We start from the raw sequence: 20,139 nt of genomic DNA on the forward strand, positions 1-20,139 counted from the left end.
GGAGGTTCCAAAGGAAAGTTTGGGAGAGAAGAGGTATTAGACTGACTACCAAACTGAGGGTCTACAGAGTCATTGTGCTGACCCCATTGTTGTATGCCTGTAAAACATGGACAGTCTCCCAGCGCCATGCCAGGAAACTGAATTGCTTCCATTTGAACTCTCTTAGGAAGATTCTGACGATCACCTGGCAGGATAAGGTACCAGACACTGAGGTCCTTGCTCAAACCAAACTGCCAAGCATTCACACTATGCTTCAGAGAGTGCAACTTCGATGGGCTAGCCACATTGTTTGAATGCAAAATGTGTGCTTGCCAAAAAGACTATTTTATGGAGAACTCAAATGGGGGAGGTGATCACATGGTTATCAGAAGAAGCGATACAAGGACTCTCTCAAGGTCTCTTTCAAGAACTTTGGATTTGATTGTGCAACATGGTAGACACTGGCACAGGAACACTCACCATCGCGTGCCCACATCAGAAAGGGTGCTGTGCTCTATGAGCAAAGCAGAATTGAAACAGCACAAAGGAAACATAGGATGTGCAAATTTGGAGTAACCACCCCAAATGTTCACATAGACTATCTATGCCCAATCTGTAGTAGAGCATTCTGAACTCATATTGGTCTGAACAGTCACAGTTGTCCACACTGAAACTTCATTTTATTATGGTGATGTCATTTTGGTCCTCTTCAAGAACAAGAACAACAGCCAACCAATGCAGAAATATGTTTAATTTGATTGTACATGTATAACATATCAGATTACTTGCCATCTGGGGGAAAGGTGAGGGAAGAGAGGGCAAGAGAAAAATGTGGAACTCAAAATCTTATAAAAAAAGAACATTGAAAACTATCTTTACATATAATTGAAAAAAAATAAAATTCTACTTATGTTACTCATGGCTAATTCCCAAATCTCTGGTCCCACATGGAACCATTCTCAAAGGTTTCTCAATATTAGCTATGTGAGCATCTCTACAATTTGTTTTGTACCCAAAAATCTCCCTGAGAATATCAGAATCTAATTATTGTCTATCAAGACCCCATTCTCTTGAAAGCAACTAAGGCTACCAAAACATTATCTACATATTCATGTTTAATAAGAAACATATAAAGAACAGAGAAGATCCCAGAATCCTAGACAACAAATATGACCCACTTTCTGATGAATGAAATTCCTTTCTCCTTCTTCCTTTTTTCCAAAAGAGTCACCATGCTTTCAAACAAGCAAACAAAAAACCCTGACATCACTGACTTTGGTCCCAGGAGCACAGATGGAGTTGAGGACCTCAATGATGAACAATGCTGGATTCTCTTCATTAACCTGCTTCCCTCTGGGGCAACAGCTTTCTCTCCCTCACTCTGTGTGCCATATCTGTATAACCAGGGAACATCTGGTCATGCAGCCCATGGTCCTACAGCTCTGAAGTTCTCTGCATTTCATGGCCAGATTGTCACAGCTCCAGCATTCGTTGGCCTAGCAAATGTGCTCTTCACTATATGGTCAGCACCCTCTCTGCTTTACCCAATTGACCCCACATTCCTTACCGCTGCCATTCAGAGAGCACCATCCACTCTCATCAAGGATCTTTCTGTGTCTCTTCAAAGCCCTTTAGGGAATTGTTTCTGGTCATACACCCTGAGGCTCTTCAGTGGGAGGAAATTAAGTTCCGACTTCACTTGGAAATTCTCTGACTCTTGTTAGAAATCCTCAATATATATTCCTCTTTACAAGCATACAGAGTGGCTAGCTCTGTGCTTAATTCTGTTTTACCTTTAAATGCATATAGAGTGTTTAACTCTATGAGTTTGTATCCAAACCCAATCAATAGTATTTAGATTAGAGGTTCAGATCCATTATTCCTTTCGGATGTCATTCATTTTACAATGCAGTTTTGTAAGGACAATCTGTATCCTCTTGATGTCAAGAGAAAGCAAGGAATGCTCCCTCGTTGTAAGCATAAGCAAGGTGGGATTTTTTGTTGTTTTTCTTGGTGTTTAGTTTTCCAGGCTCATGCTAAACATCTGAAGGCTTAATCTCCTTTGAACTCTGGTAATTCACAGCTGTGCTGAGCCACATAGGTTTCATACCTTTTAACCCGGGGACCTATTAGTGGAAAGTGTATATATGTATTTTGAGGTGAGATATTGCCTGGGGGCTTGATCATGGAAAGATATTTAGCCATTATTAAGATCCCCCTCCGCCCCGCCAAAAGTATGCCCTGATGTTGGCTCTCTCTCAATCTGGTAATGTATATAGAGAGGAGATCTCTTAGGGAGAGTGGACCTCTGATAGGGAGAGGAGACCTTTGATACCAATCCTTGAGATAACACTAGAGCACTGGACTAGAAAAGTATAGGGTTTAGTGAGACTGGGATAGTTGTCTGTTGTTTTTCAAATATTGTATTATTTTGCTGTACCGAGAGCCCAGACTGGAGTGGCCCCTCCACATGTAAGGTTGAGGGAAGATGAGCTGCCCTAGAGATGGAAGCTGTGCTTAAGGCAGGAGATGATTACAAAGCACATAGCACAGTGCTTGGTGCTTAGTGGGTGCTTAATAAATCTTGTTCCCTTCCTTTCATGTTTTCTGGGTGAGAAAGTCAGAAACCATTCCTTTGCATGTGGCATCCACCAAGCAGTGAACTTGGGATTCGGCCATCCTACCCCGTTCTCTTTTTGGTCAGGAGAAACTTGATCAGGTACACAATAACCCAATCCCATTCTAAGTCACTTTCTTCAGTGGTATTAGTGACACCCTACCTGTTGTGTTGCCTCTGAAAAGTACCACATGCCCAAACCTAACAGTTCACTCTTTTCTGTGCCCCAAGACAAGCATGGGGTGGCTCAGGAATTATACCACACCTAGCCCCTCTGGCTGAAAAACCAGGGATGACTGTTCATTGTAGGCAGAGGAGATCCATCAGTGAACAATTACAGAATTTGTGGCAGAGGCAGATCAGATACCATGTTCCCTAACTCTCTGCCTAGAATACTTTACTTCCCAACAGCCTACTTCTTGGTCCTTTCTTAGGAAAAGTAAATTACGCTAATAAGAGGAAAGTTTTTTTAGAGGCAAGAAAAATGACCATGATTCTACTCACCAGGTAAGCAGCCTGACATGGTGAAGTCAAGAAGACTTAGAGTAAGGATGGTATGGGTTCAAATCCTACCTTGGGCTGTGTTACTGTGATCAAGTCGCTTATCCCCTCAGTGCCCCAGGAAACTCTCTAAGACTGTATATTACAGACAAGTCACCCATCTGCAACTCTAAATTGGTTAAAAAAGAGTTCCCACATCAGAAAATTTCTCAAACTAATGAAAACACCTGTTTGTACAAAAGAAAACTTACAGAAAACCAAACAGAGTGTTCTGTATCAGCATTATCCACCTAACTAGGTAAATCTTTTCATGCTCTGAGACTAAGCAGAGTGGAATATTTACCAAAACATTAATTTGTTATCTGATATCATAGATATGGATTCTTCTCGCTCCAAATGTACTTCAATAGCCATCTAGTTCAACATTTTCATTTTTCAGATAAGGAAAACAAGGTCCTGGGAGATTACATGACTAAAGTCATGTGGGGAAGATTTGAATCCAGATCTTCTGACTCTAGAAACAGTGCTACTACCACTCTACCCCCCCAGGTATCAAAAGCTGTTCTATACAAGGACTACAATTACACAAATGTATAGGTCCTTAAATAGCAGTAGAAGTCAAAGGAATACCAGGCTAAAATTGAAAGAGTTTTTACATGATAGTCTCTTTATTCTGTAAAAAAAAAAATTTAACTCAATGCTTTATTTTGTATTGCTTCATGTAATCTTTCAACATTTCTTTAAATTCTTAATATGCATGTTCCCTTATATTCCATGTACATTTCATTGAATTTTTCTAATAATATTCCATTACATTACTATAACACCATTTGTGCAGGCAGTGATGATAAAAAAAAAAGTCGGCCCTCTTCCCCCTCTCCCCACTCCTAGCATTATGGCAGCTAGAGGAGGGGTCTCAACTAAGCAAGCTTGTCCTTGGGATCTTGGCTACCTTTTCTACTTTATATTTGTTTTTATTGAGTAGGTAAATCAATATGAAACTCAAGACATATGTGTCTAGGCTTGGAGTTGACTTTGTGACTTCAAAAGATCCAGAGTGTCATCAGGTCCATGAGGTAGAGCTGACTGGTGTCCAGGAGAATTTCTTCATGGAAGGATATGAGTGAAAATTGTTTAGACAGTGCAGAAGTAAGGTGAAATATCTCCATGACTTTCAGTGTTCCAAAAACACTATGTTATATTCTGATGACATTTAAGTATAAACTTCTCAAGAAATTGTAACAGTAATTTTAAGTTATGGTACTGAATGCTATCTTAAGTTATTCTGTTATTTTATGATGTGAGTCTTTTGTATGTTTGAGCATTTCTTTTGCACATAGGAAATAAATAACTGATTCATATGGCACAATTTATATGGCATGAATACCTTTCATTTCCTCACTTTTTGAGCTAACATAAAGATGAGCCCAAACCTAAGCTTTAGCTAATTTGCCTCCAGAATGCTGACGTAAGAGAGTTTGATGAGTGAAAGGGTATAAGAAAAAGGAAAGTGCTCTCTCAGAGTGTAGGGTTTCTCCAGGGCTAATCCTGGTCCACACCATGTGCATGGATATAAAGAAGAATGGCCCCTTAGGGAGAAAGAGAGCCTCTAGTTCCTCGGATCCAATATGGTTCCAAATGTTCAATTGACATGATAACATTTATTCATTTAAAAAAATAATCCCTGAATTCATCCTCTACCCTTAGTTGTAAGATAAAATGATTTCTCTTCTGATTTTTGTATATGACATTAAAATTAAGAACTTTTATCCCTTTGTAATTCGTTTTGGTATGTCAGATACTGACCTAAACCTGTCTTCCAACAAACTGCTATCCAGTTTTCTCAATAATTCTTGTTGTAAAGAGTTTGTTTGATATTGCTATGTGTTCTTGGGTTTAATGAATACTATCCTGTCATATAAGTTTTATTCTAAGTCTTGTGTATCTATCTCTTCTAAAAGCCAAATATTGTTTTTTCTAAATATAGCAACAGATAATTTTGAAAATTATTGCTTTTTAACCTAATTTGAGATTAGGTAATGCTAAACCTGATTTCCAACTCTTCTACCATAATTTCCATTTGTATTCTTGATATTTCCTCAATATAAGATTTGTTAATATTATATCTAATTCTATACGCCAATTTGATTGTATGTAGCATTAAATTTCTTGATTAATTTGGAAAGTATTGTCATTTTTACCATAGTTGGTGCAGTCTAGCCATTAATGTTAAACATCTCTCCAACAATTTAAGTTCTCTTTTATTTTTTTTCTTTCTTTTCTTTTTTTGGTGAGGCTATCGGGATTAAGTGACTTGCCCAGGGTCATACAGTTAGTAAGTGTCTGATGCTGGTTTTAAAATCAGGTTCTCCTCACTCCAGGGCCAGTGCTCTATTCACTGCACCACCTAACTGTTCCTATCTTCTTTCATTTCTATGAAATTATGTTAAAGTGTAATTTATACAAGGTACATGATTTCTTGGTAAGTTAGCAATATGACATTTGTTATATTTTACAGTTATCATTATTGGTATTTCTTTAAGTCTTCCTGATTTTTGCTATTCACATATGCAAAGGCACATTCAGTACCTCATTATGGGATGCAAGCTTCTCTGAGTTCTCAAAGACTATGCCAGTTAAGCTTAAGATCTGACAAATTCTGCCATATTAGAAAGGCAGTAAGTATGATCCTAGAAATTAACTGAGTCTAATTCTGAGAAGTAGCTATGTAAGTATAAAAAGATTTATCATCACTTGGCTTGACATTTGGCAATGAATCCTTGGACCACAGAAAACCACAAAACAAAGGAAAATACAAAAACCCTTAGGCTTACACAATCTCTTTCTATTGCTATAGTTAGGGCAGTAAAGTGATGGGAAAGAGAGAAAGGGTGCTAAAAATTACAGTTTTCAGAATACCTATGAAGTTCTATACGGTTGTTGGAATTCTAAATACAACATCTTTGTTTGGTAAAAGACAGATGGAATAGTAGCAGAAAAGCTGAAATATGTCCATCTAGGCATTCTCGGAATGAAACTAAAAGAAAGAAGGAAGTAGAAGCTTAATGGAAAGATGGATCACAGGTATTCGTTGGAGAAGCAAACAAGTTTGCATTGGCTGAGTTGGTTTTATATTCAAAGGAAATACAAAACGTTATTTTGAGGTACATTTGGCTTGTAATACATGAAGGACTCATGTTAAGTGTTTACAGAAAGACCATCATGAAAATAATTTCCCCTTATACACTAACACCAGTTACAGAAGACAAAAAGGCAAGGAAACTCTCTGAGGATTTGACAAGACCCTTCGTGTTAAACTGGAATACACTTTGACACTTGGTGACTTCAGTGCAAAGAGGGGAATAGGTAAGGATGATGAAAAACATAAAAAAGCATAAGTCAGGAAAAATGAATGAGAGAAGTCAAAGTTTCATAGACTCTAGAGAAGCCCCATACCTTTACATAATGGATATTTTCTTCAAGGAAAAAAAATCAGTAAGCATGCAATATAGTGATTGCCAAGTAGCATTCAAAAATTATTTAGATTATAGTTTAACAGAAAAAGACTCCTTATTCATGGAAGAGTCTTCTCTGAATCAATTGTCTATGTGGAGTCATATTAATGACTTGTAAGAGAAAAAAAATCATACAATAAAAAGCTAGAATGTATAATAATGAGAAAAAGATATTGCATATGACTAAAACAATTCAATCCTGAGTTATTTAAACAAATATTTGATAATGTAAAATAGGTAATGCAAAATTATATCATGATTAAAATAATTTTATGTATAAGTTTAACTGAAATAAACTAATTACCATAACAAGGAGATTAAAAAACCTTAAAAATACCTTAGTCAGCAAACACTTGACAACATGAAATGCAGCAAGATGGAAGTGAAAGGCAACATTCAGTTATAATATAAACTTATTTGTAAAATCTTACAAAGAGGGATAATGGATTATTATGCTTCTTATGAAGTCTTGCTTCATAAAGCAATATAAAGTAGTAGAGAATAAAATCAATTTGAAGAAATTTAAACCAATTGGTAAGAGATCCAACCAAGCAAAATCATCCCAAGGACATTAAGGACATAGCAAACAAAAAATAAAAATGGAAAAGTTATGCAAATATCATTATGACAAATTGTTTCCTCCATCAAGGACAGCAGAATCACCACATTTGGCCACACAACCATGCTTGTACAAAGATAGAAATGACCCTATGAAGAACAAAAATATGGAAGAGCAAGCAAATTTAGACTGTGTGAAAATCTGTGGTGGAGGTAACACATTTGTAAGAGTTTAGGTATGAATTCAAAAAAATGTACAAGGAGGGACAGAGCCAAGATGGTGGAGTAAAAGCAGGGACTTGTTAGAGTTCTCCCCCAAACCCAGCCAAATAGCTGTAAAATAAATGACTCTAAACAAGTTCTGGAGCTGCAAAACACACAGAATGATGGAGTAATGCAAATCTCCAGCCCAAGATAGCCTGGAAAGTCGACAGGAAACATCTCTTGCACAGACCTGAACATGCCTTGAGGGACTGATCATTGGCACCTATGGTGGTTTCCAGACTTCACGATCCCAAAATGCTGAGGACAAATTGGAAGGTCAGTGGAAAAAACCTGTCAGACCTGTGGGAGAGAGTAGAGTTGTCCCCCCCACCCCAACAGAGGGGGCAGAGGAGCCCAGGGCAGCCACACCAAGGGCTGTGGCAATGGCTGTTTCTGGAGCTCTAGGCCTACAAATTGAGCAGATGACAGTATACCCCCTCAATCTTCACTGGAAGCAGACAACTACCTTGACAAAGAGCTCAAAAGTCAAGGAATTAGCTGGGGAAATGAGCACAAACAGAAAAAAAAAAGTCAGACTATAGTATCTTACTTTGGTGACAAGGAAGATCAAAACATATAACCAGAAGGAGACAACAAAGTCAAAACTCCTCCATCCAAAGTCTCCAAGAAAAATATGAATTGGTCTCAGGCCATGGAAGAGCTCAAAAAGAATTTTGAAAATCAAGTAAGAGAAGTAGAGGAAAAATTGGGAGGAGAAATGAGAGTGATGCAAGAAAATCATGAAAAATGAGTCAACTGCTTGCTAAAGGGGACCCAAAAAATGCTGAAGAAAATAACACCTTAAAAAATAAGCTAGCTCTTTCCCATCTCTCAAGATGGCAGACAAAAAGCCCCCAAAGGAACCAAAGGAAAAGAAGGTTAAAAAGGAAAAGAAGGAGAGCAAAAAGGAAGATGTGGCTGAAAAGGTGGTGAAAAAGCCTTGAAAGCATTGCATTTGGAACCCAGTCCTGGCCCGACCAATTGGTAGGTACTCCAGGTCTGCAATGTATTCCTGGAGAGCCATGTACAAGTGGAAATATGCTGCACAAAACACCCAAATTGAAAGGAAAAAGAAAAAGAAGGTACCTCCTACTATCTCAAAACCAGTTGGTAGCAATAACAATGGAGGAACTCATATGGTAAAGATTCGCAAAATCCCTACTGAGGGTGTGCCTAGAAAGCTGTTAAGTCATGGCAAGAAGCCCTTCAGCCAGCATGTGAGGAGACTTCGAGCTAGCATCACCGCAGGCATCATTCTGATCATGCTCACTGGCTGCCACAGGGGCAAGCAAGTGGTTTTCCTGAAGCAGTTGGCCAGTGGCTTACTACTGGTGACTGGACTCCTGACCATCAACTGTGTTGCTCTGAGAAGGACCTATCAGAAATTTGTCATTGCCATGTCTACCAGGGTTAACCTTTCAGGTGTAAAAATTTCAAATCATCTTACTGATGCTTACTTCAAGAAGAAGAGGCTCTGTAAACCCAGACACCAAGAAGGAGAGATTTTTGATACAGAAAAAGAGAAATATGAGATTACAGAGCAGCACAAGGCTGATCAGAAAACAGTAGACTCAGATCCTGCCCCAAATCAAGAAAATTCCTCAGCTCCATGGCTATCTGCATTCTGTATTCTCTCTCTCCAATGGAGTTTATCCTCACAAACTGGTGTTTTAAATGCCTAGCCGAGAACTCTTATTAAAATATTTGGAATAACAAAAAAAAAATAGGCTAACTCAAATGGCAAAAGAGATCCAAAAAGACAATGAGAAGAAGACTGTCTTAAAAAAGCAGCAGTGGCCAAATGAAAAATGAGGTCCACAAGCTCAATGAAAAAATAAGAATGGAGAAGATGGAAGCTAATGACTTTATGAAAAATCAAGAAATTACAAAACAAAACCCAAAGAATGAAAATATAGCAGACAATGTGAAATATCTCCCAGGAAAAGCAATTGACCTGAAAATAGATCCAGGAGAGACAATTTTAAAATTGTGGAACTACCTGAAAGCCATGATAAAAAGAGCATAGACGTCATCTATCAAGAAATTATCAAGGAAAATTGTGCTAATATTGTAGAACCAGAGGGTAAAATAGATTTTGAAAGAGTCTACTGATCACCTCCTGAAAGAGATCCCAAAAGAAAAGTTCCTAGGAATGTTGTAGCCAAATTCCAGAGGTCCCAGGTCAGGAAGAAAATATTGCAAGCAATCAGAAAGAAACAATTCTAGTATTAAGGAAACACAATCAGGATAATACAAGATCTAGCAGTTTCTATATTGAAGGATTAAAGGGCTTAGAATATGATATTCCAGAGGCCAAAGAGCTGGAATTAAAACCAAGAATCATCTACTCAGAAAAACTGAGTATAACACTTCAGGGGAAAAAATGGTCATTGAATGAAATAAAGGACTTTCAAGACTTCTTGATGAAAAGACCAGAGCTGAATAGAAAATTTGACTTTCAAATACAAGAATCAAGAGAAGCATAAAAAGGTAAACAGGAAAGAGAAGTTATAAGAGACTTATTAAAATTGGACTGTTTATATTCCTACATGGAAAGATAATATTTGTAACTCTTGAGATTTTTCTCAGTATTAGGGTTGTTGGAGGGATTATACATATATATATATGTATATATATATACATATATAATATATATATAGACAGAGGGCATAGGGTGAGTCGAATATGAAGGATGATATCGAAAAAATAAAATTAAGGAGTGAGAGAGGACTATATTGGGAGAAGGAGAAAGGAAGAAACAGAATGGAGTAAATTATCTCTCACATAAAAGAGGCAAGAAAAAATATTTTCAATAGAGGGGAAGAGGGAAGAGGGGAGAGGTGAGAGAGAAAGAGAAAGAGTGAACCTTACTCTCATTGGATTTGACTTAAGGGGGGAATAACATGCATACTCATTTTGGTATGAAAATCTATCTTACACCACAGGAAAGCAGGGGGAAGGGGATAAGCAAGGGTAGGTATGGGGAGATTATAGAAGGGAAGGCAAATGGGAAGAGGGGGTAATTAGAAGTAAACACTTTTGAGGAGGGACAGGGTCAAAAGAGAGAATAGAATAAATGGATAGCAGCATAGGATGGAGGGAAAGTATAGTTAGTCTTTCATAACATGACTGTTATAGAAGTGTTGTGCATGACTACACATGTATAACCTATATCGAATTACTTGCCTTCTCAATGGGGGTGGGTGGGGAGGGAGGAAGGGAGAGAAGTTGGAATTCAAAGCTTTAAAAATGAGTGTTAAAAATTATTTTTTCATGCAACTGGGAAATAAGACATACAGGTAATGAGTATAGAAATCTATCCTGCCCTACAAGAAAATAGAGGAGAAAGGGATAAGAGAAGGGAGGGGTGTGATAGAAGGGAGAGCAGATTGGGAGAAGAGGTAATCAGAATGCATGCTGTATTTGGGTGGGCAGAGAGGAAAGATGGGGAGAAATTTTGGAACTCAAAATCTTATAGAAATGAATGTTGAAAACTAGAAGTTAATTTTTAAAAAGTGTACAAGGAAGGGAAGATAAAGATATGGGGGGGGAGATCTTTGACTTTATTAATACTGAAAAATGCAAAAGAAAGCATCAAAGACTATCAACCTATATGCCTACTCCCCTAAATAGGAAAAATTTCCATGAGATTCATCTATATTAGGGCATCTTCATTGATAATATTGGGAAACAAGCAGGCTTTCACAAGCAATGTCATGTAATGGATTTCATCTTTACCATCACACACTTGACTGAAGGATGCAGTGAATACATGATGCTGTTATATTTATTCTTTGTTGATTATCTTTTAGGGCAAACTTCCAAAAAGTGGTCTGCCATCCACAAATAAAAATCATTCAAAATTTCTTGAAAAAAATGCCAGAAACAATTTTCATCAAATAACCCTGATCATAAACATCAGGTGAAACACAAAACAAGGAAACACATGCTCATCAAAGGTGTCCAACACAAAGTTCATTTTGAAGAAGGATTCCTTAGTGAGGTCCACAAGATATTTTTCTTTGCAAATGACATTTTGTGGATGAATCAAGACCAGGAAGATGGTTGAGACTCATGGAAGTGATCCATAACTACTCAAAAGTTTGGCCTGACTATCCACACAGGAAAGACTTAGTGGATAAAGAATAACTATCGTTCAGCTTATAACATACAGTAGAATGGACAATCTATAGAGTTTCTCTATCAGTATGTATGTCTGAGAAAGATAGTGCAAGTGGAAAATGGGTTGGGCTCAGACATAAATAGGGGAAAAAGAGAGGGTTGAATTGCCTTCATGACATTGCAGCACTCTTTCTTAATGACCTTAAGTTTCTCTTGGTAACAAAGGCCTGCTTTTTTAAATATTCATATTCTGCTGGTGTCATTTTCTTTGGCTGAGACTTGGAACAAAGCAGTTTCTGAAATATTGAAAATGAATACTAAAGAGAGGAAAGGGAATATGATCAGGTTACAATACATAACCAAAGAGGAATTTCCAAACAGAAGAAAAGTAAAAGGTGTCATTAGGGAAGTATCATAATTGGAAATTGGGATTAGTTGGTCACATGGCAAGAACAGAGTATGACAAGTGAAGAGCCCAAATACTCTGTGGACATCCTTACAGTGTGAAGAAAAAGCAAAGGAGACTTCCAGCACATTGGCTAGACATTTGTGGAAAATTATTGGAGACTGTGCATAAGAGTAGCATAGGATAGGCATGCATGGATGGTTATAAGTTCCATGGTTAGAGGAAACATCCAGGTGAATCAGATCACAGATTCATTTGAGTACTTGGAAATGCTATTTTTGAGGATTTGTTTTTATTTAAATTATTGTCTTATTTTTTGATTGACTTTTACTGGGTTTTCTAAGTAAATTTTCATATCATCTGCAAACAGTTACTTTTGCCTTGTCTTGGCCTAAGCATATTCTCTTAATTTTTTCTTGCCCTGTGTTCACAAATTTAGAAGTTGGAGTAACTTCAGATGTCATTTTCTTTTTTTTTTTTTATTTAACTTTTAACATTTATTTTCACAACATTTTGGGTTACAAATTTTCTCCCTTTTTATCCCCTCCCCCCCCCAAACCCAAGCATTCTAATTGCCCCTGTGACCAATCTGCTCTCTCTTCTATCCTCCCTCTCTGCCCTTGTCTCCGTCTTCTCTTTTGTCCTGTAGGGCCAGATAGCTTTCTTGACCCCTTAACCTGTATTTCTTATTTCCCAGTGGTAAGAACATTACATTTGATCCTAACACTTTGAGTTCCAACTTCTTTAGCTCCCTCCCTCCCCACCCCTTCCCTTTGGAAGGCAAGCAATTCAATATAGGCCAAATCTGTGTAGTTTTGCAAAAGATTTCCATACTAGTTGTGTTGTATAGGACTAATTATATTTCCCTCCATCCTATCCTGACCCCCATTACTTCTATTCTCTTATGATCCTTTCCCTCCCCATGAGTGTCGACCTCGGATTGCATTCTCCTCCCCATGCCCTCCCCTCCATCCTCCCCCCCACCCTGCTTGTGCCCCTGTCCCCCACTCTCCTGTATTATGAGATAGGTTTTCCTATCAAAATGAGTGTGCATTTTATTCTTTCCTTTAGTGGAATGTGATGAGAGTAGACCTCATGTTTTTCTCTTGCCTCCCCTCTTTATCCCTCCACTAATAAGTCTTTTGCTTGCCTCTTTTATGAGAGATAATTTGCCCCATTCAACTTCTCCCTTTCTCCTCCCAATATTTCTCTCTCACTGCTTGATTTCATTTTTTTTTTTTTAGTATATGATCCCATCCTCTTCAATTCACTCTGTGCACTCTGTCTCTATGTATGTGTGCGTGTGTGCATGTGTGTGTGTGTGTACTCCCACCCAGTACCCAGATACTGAAATGTTTCAAGAGTTACAAATATTGTCTTTCCATGTAGGAATGTAAACAGTTCAACTTTAGTAAGTCCCTTATGACTTCTCTTTGCTGTTCACCTTTTCATGGTTCTCTTCATTCTTGTGTTAGAAAGTCAAATTTTCTTTTCAGCTCTGGTCTTTTCATCAAGAAAATTTGAAAATCCTCTATTTCATTGAAAGACCATTTTTTTCTCCTGAAGTATTATACTCAGTTTTGCTGGGTAGGTGATTCTTGGTTTTAGTCCTAGTTCCTTTGACTTCTGGAATATCCTATTCCATTCCCTTCGATCCCTTAATGTAGAGGGTGCTAGATCTTGTGTTATCCTGATTGTATTTCCACAATACTTGAATTCTTTCTTTCTAGCTGCTTGCAGTATTTTCTCTTTCACCTGGGAGTTCTGGAATTTGGCCACAATGTTCCTAGGAGTTTCTCTTTTTGGATCTCTTTCATGCAGTGTTCTGCGATTCCTTGAATATTTATTTTGCCCTCTGGTTCTAGAATCTCAGGGCAGGTTTCCTTGATAATTTCATGGAAGATGATGTCTAGGCTCTTCTCTTGATCATGGTTTTCAGGTAGTCCCAGAATTTTTACATTGTCTCTCCTGATTCTATTTTCCAGGTCAGTTGTTTTTCCAATAAGATATTTCACATTATCTTCCATTTTTCGAATCTTCACACTATGTTCTGTGATATCTGTCTTTCTCATAAAGTCCTTAGCGTCCATCTGTACCATTCCAGTTTTGAAAGATCTATTTTCTTCAGTGAGCTTTTGAATCTCCTTTTCCATTTGGCTAATTCTGCTTTTGAAAGCATTCTTCTCCTCATTGGCCTTTTGAACCTCTTTTGCCAATTGAGTTAGGCTAGTTTTCAAGGTGTTAATTTCTTCAACATTTTTTTGGTTCTCCTTTAGCAGGGAGCTGATCTGCCTTTCATGCTTCTCTTTCATCCCTCTCATTTCTCTTCCCAGTTTTTCCTCCACCTCTCCAACTTGACTTTCAAAATTCTGAGTTCTTCCATGGCCTGAGCCCATTGGGTGGGCTGGGACACAGAATCCTTGATTTCTGTGTCTTTGCCTGATGGTAAGCATTGTTCTTCCTTGTCAGAAAGGAAGGGAGGAAGTGTCTTTTCTCCGAGAAAGTACCCTTCAATAGTTTTATTTCTTTTCCCTTTTCTGGGCATTCTCCCCAGCCAGTGGCTTGACTTCTGAATATTCTCCTCACACCCACCTCGCCTCCTGGTCCTCCCAGCCAGCGTTTGGAGACTGAGATTCAAATGCTGCTTCCCTCCTTAGGGCTTTTGGCGGGGGCAGGGCTGCTATTCAGTGTGAGAATTAAGTTCAGATGGTCAGGTCGGGGCAGGGCCGCCTCTCAGGCTCTGTTCCCTCAGGGGGTTTATGCACAGACCTTCCACAATGGATCCAGGCTCCCTCCCACTTGGGGAGCCCCTGTCTGCAACCGCCTCTCAGCTTCTATCTCCCGGGGGGGCCCGAGCCATGGGGGCACCCCACTCCCCTCTCGACCCACCAAAGAAACTCTCTCACCGACCCTCATCACCTGTGGGTGGGGGGGCTTGTCCTGCCACTGGAGATCCCGTCCCTAAAGCCTGCTCAGATCTGTACCTCTTGGAGCCGCGGCCACCGCAGGTCCGGGTTGGGCTCCGCGTCTGCAACACGACAGACCTTTTGCGAGAGGTTTGCAGGTCCCTCTGTGGGTGGAGGGACCTCTTGGCCGCAGGATATCTCGTCCCCGTAGCCCGTCCGGATCTTTTCCTCACGGTGTCGCGGCCGCTGCAGGGCTGCACTCAGCTCCCAGTCCCGGCGCCCAGTCCACAGCGCAAAGGACCCCCCGCGAGAGGTTTGCTGGTCTCTCCGGAACAGAAATCTCCCTTGCTCCAATATTCCGTGGCGTCTGGGTGCAGAATTCACCGTGGGTTGGTCCCCTCTAGCCATTCAGTGGGTTGTGGGTTTGGAGCTATGTGTATGTGTGTCTTTCTACTCCGCCATCTTCCAGATGTCATTTTCCAGATGAGAAAACATAAGTGCAGAAATGGAAGATAAGTTGGCCAAATGTTACACAACTAGTAAATGGTGGAGCCAAGATTCAAACCCAAGTTCTGTCTCATCACATTCAGCACTGTTTTCCATTTCATTGTATACCTGTTGTTATAACGAGCTTTTTTAGGACTTCATCAAATAATAATATTGACAGTGGGGATCCTGGCTTCATTCTGAATCTTACTGAGAAAATTTCTAGTGTTTCTCTGTTATAATTAATGCTAGCTGCTCTTGGATTGTGAGAATTATTTTTTATCATATAAAGGAAAGCTTCTTTCATTCTTGAAATTATTCATTTTTTCATTATTTCATTATTTTTAAATAAATGAATGCTTTATATTATCCATAAATTGAAAATAAATATATGCTATATATTATCAAAGATTTTCTTGATCCCTACTGATGTAATCATATGATTTCTGTAGTTTTTGTTATTAATATGATTTTATATGTTGTTTTCTTACCATTGAGGGCCATCACCACTTGTCTTGACTCTTCTCTTGCCACTGGACTTCAATGACTCTGGAGAAAAGAGTGAGGCTAATGACTTTGCTAAGCTCTGCCTCACTTAAAACTAATTCATACATATTCCAATATATCACCCCTCTTTGAGATAAAACAACAACCATCTATTTTCCTACTATTAAACCATCTCCTTACAAGCCTAGTATAAATTCAACTTTGTTAAAATGAGTTTTTTTCAATGTTTTGCTAAATCTTTTTATTGTTGTTTTATTTAACTTTTGCACTGATGTTATTTTTCTTTTTCTGTAGTTCTCTTTCTCTATTCTATCTCTCCCTGGTTGGGGAATGAGGACTTCATTTATCTTGCAGGAAAACTTCGGAAAAGTATCTTTCATCTTTATTTTTGAAAACAGATGTTATAATATTGAGATTGTTTGTTCTTTAAATGTTTGACAGTATTCATTAGTAAATATATCTAGACCTGAAATTCTTCCCCCATTGGAGTTCATTTATGGCTTTTTCAATTTCTTTTTTCTGAAATTGGTTTATTTAGAGTATCTATTTCCTATCATGTTAACTTTGGTGTTTTATATTTTTGTAAAAATTCATCTATTTCATTTATGTTTTTAGTTATGTTGCCTCATAATTCAGTATAATCATTTCTGATAATTTTTTTCTTTCCTCTTCATTTTTTGTGAATTCTTTTTTATTTTAATAACTATTTAATTTTTAGTAATATTTGTAATTTTTTAATTTTGGTTTTCCTCCATTTTTGAACAGGTTAACTAATGGATTATTCTGTTAGTTTCTTTAAAGTTCTTTTTTAAAATAATAACATATTTATATAATACTTTAAGAATTATAAAGCACTTTACATGTATTATCACACAATAATCCTAAAAGACTGGACCTATCATTTTCCCTGTTTTATAGATGAAGAACCTAAGTTTAATAGAGATTTAAGTAACTTCCCCAGGATCACAAAGCTGGTAACTGTCTAGGGCAAGGTTTACTTGTAATTCAATTTTACTTTATTTTCAGTTCTGTGTTGATTTATAAAATCTGTTTGTGATTCTTTGCAATCTTCAGTTTGTTGGTTTTCTAGGGTTTTTTTAAATTATATGCTTCAAGAGTTCAAAAAAGCTTTTGTCCTTTTGTGCCATTCTGAGCTTCATGGGATTTGAAAGAGGCTGCTCCTGCTCTAGACTTGCCCACTCTTCCTAACTATTATCACTGCTCTGGCATTTTCTAACCATTTCCATATCCTATACTTGTACAGCCTGGTCTCACTGACCAGTGTCCAACATTCTCCTGACTATAAAATCAGAGATATGCATAGCTCCCTGTTGTTAAGGGGACTGGGGGCTGCTGAGAAGTATAGTTTCCCAGATGGAAGGAGGCTGAAAACTTGAGAAAAGATGAGAGCTGCAACAGTACAGAAAGTTTAGTAACTTTTGAGAGCTGAGAGCCAATTACAAGTGAAAAGCACTACTACACCAAGTTAAGCATAATAACAAGCAACTGGAGTCTTGTCTGCCTCACTGATCTGTTTAAAGAGCAATCAGGCTGGATAGAATTTTCTATTTGCCTAAATGTACCCATCTTGCCATGCTGTTGGGACTTGATGAATTTATCCACTTTCCACTTCTTTCTTATTTCTCCCCCTCCCCCTCAATATTCATTGCCAAACAAACCAGCACTAAATACCTTTTCAAAATTTCTTGCTCTAGGCAGACTTCAGAAAAACTTAGAAAGGTGTACATGAACTGATGCTGAGTAAAGTAAGCAGAACCAGGGAAACATTGTACAGAGTAATAGCAACATTGTTGGATGACTAACTTTAGTAGACATCTCTTCTCAGCAATGCAATGATCTCAAGACAGTTCCAAAAGTTTCATGATGGAAAATGCTGTCCACATCCAGAAAAAGTCCAAATACAGATCAAAGCATACTATTTGCTCTCTCTCTTTTTGGTTTCTTCTTTCTCATGGTTCTTTCCATTGGTTTTAATTTTTCTTAACAAGATGACTAAGGTGAAAATATGTTTAATATGAATATATATGAACCTATATCAGATTACATACTGTCTTTGGGAATGGGGGGGGAAGAAGGGGAGAAAATTTAGAACTCAAAATCTTATGGAAGTGAATGTTGAAAACCAAACATAGATTAATTAATTAATAAAAAAATTTCTTACTCTAAAAAAAAATCCTTGGATTTTTTTTTTACTTTTCTATCTGAACTTTCATAATGATTTCTTTTATCTCAGTAATGATAGGTTGACTTTTATTGAGTACTAAGCGAATGTTTATTACAGAGGACAGAAGAAAAGGAAACACAAGAGAAAGAAGAGGCATAAACCCTTGGGACCAAATGCCTTATATTGCTGTCTCTGGTGACAGAAAGGGGAGCTTCACAGGAAACCAATCAGGTATGTCTGAATGAAAACCTGCCCTTCTTATAAGGTTACCTGAATTGTTTACCTGCTATGGTACAGAAATGATCCAGGACTCTGTCATCTCACATATTGACTAAAGAAAGTGACTAGAGATTAGAAGAACTTGAATGTGCCAAATTGAAAAGCAGCCTCTTGCAGGACTGTCACTGACTCTCCCCTCTCCTCGTCCTCCTCTCCTATCCTGAAGACCATAACATTTAAAGCCTAGAAGCCCTCAACCTCTAACAGTAACTGAGAAGTAGTGGTACATTTTACCCTGGTTTGCTCTTTCTTTATCCTTGTTCCCTAGTGCCCTGGCCTCTGAGTATCTCATGCTAGGCCCTGGCCTCTCCTTGTGTGAGTTAAAATGAGCCATAATAAAGCTCTATTGCTTGAAACATTACTGAACTGTCTAACTCACTTGTAAAAACCTTATTTGAGTCTCAAAATTGTTATTACAGACTGGTACATATGTTAAATTCATTAGTTCTTTCTCTTTTTTCTTTTTTTAAAGTATGCATTCAGGGAAATAGATTTTCCTCTAAGGATTACTTTAGCTGCATCCTATATATTTTGGCTTGTTGTCTATTATCTTTAATATAATTTTAATGTATCTTGGATTTAGTGTTAGACCGAGTCATTATTTAGGAGATTGTTCTTTAGCTTTCATTTAGGGCTGCATCTTTCGTTCAGATCTCCTTTACTGTTGCAGTGGTGGGGAATGATGCCTATCAAGAAATCTGGTGGAGCTCTCTCTGCTAAGAGCAGAGCAGCCAACGAATTCTTGGCTTGCCTTGGTGGTAATTTCATTCTTCAAAGAGTAGAGGAGGTGACTAGAAGAACTGATGTTATAGACTCAATATTGATTGATAAAAAAGGACTGATTGACAAGATAGAAATAATGGGAAACTAGGGAGGAAGTAATCACCTTGTATTTTGCTAGAGGAAGGCTGTGTAGAACCAGACACAAATCCTAGGTTTTGAGAAAGTTGATTTCCAGAAAAAGAGTATATAAGTATTTATACCTCAAAATTTATATGTGCTCAGGAGGGATGGGTGCCATCTAATAACACAAATCAAATGGCAAAAGAAGAGAAAAAAGGTGAAATGTACCCAGAAATAGATGTGGCTATATACAGAACTCAAGACCTCTTCAGTCAAAGACATTTAGGTATGCTGTAGGGGGAATTCTTGTTAAGCTACAAAGGGGTTAAGCTACAAAGACTGTGGGCTCCTTTCCAACTCTGTGATTCTGTCCATTATGAAAGAATGAAATATCTTCAAAGTATCTAAGAACCATCTTTTCTCATAATAAAATATGTTGAGCTCTGAAAGACAGACAATTTAAGTGTGCGAATTGTTATCCCTGGCTGTTTGGTATTTATTGCATTATGGTTTCTTAAGTGTACATTTAAGTTTCTGAGTTTTTGCATTGGTTATGAGTTTTTCATGTCCTAGCATATGATCAATCTGTCACTAAATTATTTTTTGTTTTCCCTCCATCAAATTCTACCATTACTACTTAAAAATTATTGTTTTTTTAATTTTACTTTAAAATGTTCAGTAATTTTTAGTCATTTAAACTTTTAATAACTTGTTTTTTAATTCATACAACAATACTCTTTGATCCAGCAATTCCACTACTAGGTCTGTATCCAAAGAGATCATAAAAAGGGAAAAGGACTCACATGTACAAAAATACTTATAACGGCTCTTTTGTGGTGGCAAAGAATTAGAAACTGAGGGATGCCTATCAATTGGGGAGTGACTAAACAAGCTGTGGTATTTTAATGTAATGGAATATTATACTATAAGAAATGACAAGCAAGCAGATTACAGGGAAAAAAAAATCTGGA

The 20,139-nt window shown here is 37.8% G+C and overlaps 1 pseudogene; it reads left to right on the forward strand.

The window, feature by feature from the left end:
* The first annotated feature begins 8,267 nt into the window (after positions 1–8,267).
* Positions 8,268–9,108, forward strand: LOC140524040 (large ribosomal subunit protein eL6-like; annotated as a pseudogene).
* Positions 9,109–20,139: the final 11,031 nt, after the last annotated feature.

Source organism: Notamacropus eugenii, chromosome 1, assembly GCF_028372415.1.
Source record: "Notamacropus eugenii isolate mMacEug1 chromosome 1, mMacEug1.pri_v2, whole genome shotgun sequence".
Lineage (NCBI taxonomy): Eukaryota > Metazoa > Chordata > Mammalia > Diprotodontia > Macropodidae > Notamacropus > Notamacropus eugenii.